Source organism: Tachypleus tridentatus, chromosome 3 (genome assembly GCF_004210375.1).
Source record: "Tachypleus tridentatus isolate NWPU-2018 chromosome 3, ASM421037v1, whole genome shotgun sequence".
Lineage (NCBI taxonomy): Eukaryota > Metazoa > Arthropoda > Merostomata > Xiphosura > Limulidae > Tachypleus > Tachypleus tridentatus.
This window is the reverse complement of record NC_134827.1, coordinates 1,716,615-1,720,605: the sequence shown is the minus strand read 5'-3', so window position 1 is coordinate 1,720,605 and position 3,991 is coordinate 1,716,615. Positions and strand designations below refer to the sequence as shown.

Below are 3,991 nucleotides of genomic sequence, written 5' to 3'. Positions count from 1 at the left end.
TGTATCTACGAGATCTGGAAAGGCTTAGCTGGATTCTGCTCAATTACATATTTGACTACAAACACGGTGATGATTGATTATAAAAATAAGACTAAAACATTATTGCTACGAAACGTTAATGTATTGTATTTAACTTTGGAAAATAATTTTAATCTAAGCGGTTATAGTACCATTATTAAGCTTGATGATTAGTAAAGTGTTAAGTTTATCTACTACGATATAACAACAATGTTTTACAATCATCGTAACTTAAATACAAAATTTTATTGAAATAACATAAACAAGATGAAACTGTGTTTATAGCTATTTCAGGAGTTTATCTTAAAAATAACATGGCGGAGCGTGTAAGGGTTCGTAACTATACAGGCAATTGCTGATTCGAGCTATTCGGTGAGACGACTTCCAACACCTTAATCGAAGTTTTATTAATACATCATACCGGTGACATCTCGACCTATGCATTTGCATGACATCTGACCCACTGTTTCGTTACAACCGGGGGGAATAACATTCAAATCACCTCCATCAGTAGCCGCATACCACTACGATAACACAAATAAATACATTCATCGGTGCAATATCAAAAAAAGGGTTAAATGTTAAAACGACTATTCTACTGACTATTTATTTTAACGGGAAAGCTTATCTGCAACTTAACCAAGTTTAAATTTGTAGTGAAAAGAAGTTTTACATCAAGTGAGCGGCATTCATTTGTGACGTTCTGTAAGAACATAATTTCATGGTTATAACAACGGGTAACAGAATATAAGAAGCCTATTAAAACAAAGTAAAAAACATGATTTTTATTCCTGTTATTTTTCAGGGGTTGTACTCTTAAACGAAAATAACATTGTTTAAATTTTTTTTATAATATTATCTGCGTATTGAAGATTCAACTAGTAGTTTTATGTTTGTTAGTTTCCTTCTTTTCGAATTGCTTTCAGGCATGTGTAGCTTTCAGTTTTGTGTTCTTAATAAACCTAAGGTATGGATGTGCTGAACGTGAAAAAAGAATCAAAACTACTTCAAGCGGAGTTCTCATGTAGATTTGATTATTAATCATTTCTGAACAAGCTTTTTAAATGGAATTTGGGAAAGGCTTTTCGTAAGTTAATTAGTTTTTTAATGCACAAAACCCAAGGTGAGAAAACGTCGAATACAAGGCTCTTATAATATATTGTGATTTTATATTAATTAAATTATTAAGTGTCGAAATTGTTGCTCACCAGTATGAAGATTCATCACGGGATATTTCGTAATTCGTAACAGTTTTGTTACTGCTTCACAGTGGTCTTAACTCTACAATATAAACGGAAGCACTTTTCTCGTATCACAGGGAAAATTAGAATTTATATGCCTTCTTACATCATATCAAAAGTTTTTTTTTTTACATTGAAAATAACTATTAACAAATGCAAGATATTGCATCAGAAAACACATTCATCTGATTTTTTTACGCAGTGTTTTTCTTGTTTAATATTTTGATTTGTGTTTTGATTTTCTTTTATTTGTTTATCTTTAATGACTCAGTTCAATAAACAATTACATTTATTATTAATTGTCATTAATGTTTCTTTCACAGTAGTATAATGAGTAATAAACAAATTAACTTTTATTCAAGTATTACTTATGAACTTTATAATTATTTCTTGTTTTAGCTAAATAAACTCGCGGGTTCGCGCCCGCGTCGCGCTAAACATGCTCGCCCTCCCAGCCGTGGGGGTGTATAATGTGACGGTCAATCCCACTATTCGTTGGTAAAAGAGTAGCCCAAGAGTTGGCGGTGGGTGGTGATGACTAGCTGCCTTTCCTCTAGTCTTACACTGCAAAATTAGGGATGGCTAGCACAGATACCCCTCGAGTAGCTTTGTGCGAAATTCCAAAACAACAACAACAACAGCTAAATAAACATGTCTATTATCTTATTCAAGCATCTTTTGAAAATCTGGCATGTTTTATTTCAAAATGCATAAGTAGAATATTTAACGTCCAATTAATGAAGCGTGACTAATGATTAAAGAAAAACAGTGTGATACTTGTTTGGGCATGTTTGCTACCAATTGTTCTCCCAAAAAATCCATTGATTAATATTATTTTACATAAAAGGTAGTTTTGAAGTACAAGTAATATCTCATACGAGATTTTTCCTATTGAACACTGAGTGTAACAAATATGGTAAGTGTTATGTGTAAAAATTCTATTACTCTTAAACATAATTATATCGTACATAATACTAAAATACAGAGAGATGGTACTTTTGATAATAGTACATATTCTTTATTACACTTTTACCAATAATTTATCCGTATAATCAATATCTCTTACTATATGATGTGTTAAAAAAGAAGTTTTAGATAGATGTTAAACATATTGCTAGGTGATTTCACAACTTTTCACATAATTTCATAATAGACTTCCCATACACTTGGAGTGTATTTTTTATAGCTCCCATACTGTATTTAGGTATATACTTTTATAGACCATTTATAAAATATACTAGGTGTCAATCTCTTATAAATCAAAACATATTTATTTTCTCGAAGTCAAAATATTAGTAAGCCTTATATGTACTGTATTAGTTTTTATTTTACATTATTCAAAAGCTTAGAAACGTTCTTTGAAGACAGATATTAGTTTTCTGGGTTTTAAAAGATGAAAATGTTTTATGATGCACGCAACGCGTTAAAATAAACGCTTGACTTTTATTATTTTTCCCAAAATAAATACATTTAAATATCTCGTATTTTTAGTTAACTTTTAAAATTTTACTTTTTACAGTTAATTTTCAAGTAAAATACATTTTCAGTTCTCTACTAAAGTCAAACTCAGTTCAATATTTTCATTCTTTGATGGTTGAAAATTACATTTTTCACACATTCGTGAACTATAAACTGATAAAAAATTTCACTAACCTAACGTTCTCATAAACTGCTGTAAATCGATTGTTTGGTTTATTTCAGCTAGTCATCACTACCCACAGCCAAATCTTGGGCTACTCTTTTATCAACGAATAGTGGGATTGATCGTATAATTATAACGTCCCCACGGCTGAAAGGGCGAGCACGTTTGGTGCAATAGGGATTCGAACCCATGACCCTCAGATTCGGAGTCGATCTCCTTAACCACCTGGACATTCTGGGCCTGCCAACTGACCGAATATTAATACGTTGTTTTCTCTCTGGCTCAGCAGCAAGTCTCTAGACTTTCGACGCTAAATATCGAGTTCCGATACCTCTGGTGGGCACAACACAAATAGCATATTGTGAAGTTTTTAGTTAACAACAAAGAAACGAACAAAACAAAACAATGGATTAGCTAACGATCGACATATTATAGTTTATAAACAAAAATAAAATACATTTTGAAGAAAAACATTTATCAATCCAGTAAACTGAGGGAGTTAACACCCAAAAGTCCTAATTAGTATAAACTATAAATTAAATTAACGCCATTATTTTAGCGCATCTGTTTTTGCCTAACATAACAATGAATCTTTGATTTAACCATACCATACACGGTATTACACCTCCAGGAGGTGCACACCCAGTATTTCCTCAATTCTCTGGGAAGTTTTCGGAATATGCACTGTAATATGACGAATCCGATGATGTTCGTCAACCTCAAAACTGAAATGAGTTGGAGAAGATACAACGACTTTTTTTTTTCTTTTTGGGTAGGTTAAGAAGTCTTTTACTGAATATTTTTTGCAGTCAAAGTGTTATTGTAATACCTAAGAGAGATTCTTGCGTAACAAGAAATCGTCGGGAAATGCAAGGACTACATACAGATTTTCTTTCAAAATTGCACAGTTTTTGAAGGTAAGTGGCAAATGTGGATGGAGAAAAAGCAAGCCGTAAACGAATTTCATTTAGTACTAAGGAACATATCAAACGGCTGAAGTTTATTTTTGAATTTCGCACAAAATTACGCGATAGTTATCTGCGTTAGCCGTCCCTAATTTAGTAGTGTAATAAACTAGAGTTGTCTAGAG

The 3,991-nt window shown here is 32.0% G+C and overlaps 1 long non-coding RNA gene across 1 annotated transcript; it reads right to left on the bottom strand.

Moving 5' to 3' along the window:
- Nucleotides 1-244: 244 nt before the first annotated feature.
- Nucleotides 245-1,333, bottom strand: LOC143246003 (uncharacterized). Its single transcript, XR_013025715.1, has 2 exons — nt 1,227-1,333; nt 245-542 (listed from the first exon to the last, which is right to left on the bottom strand). It is a non-coding gene; the product is annotated as an uncharacterized LOC143246003 (long non-coding RNA).
- Between the last annotated feature and the right edge of the window lie 2,658 nt (nt 1,334-3,991).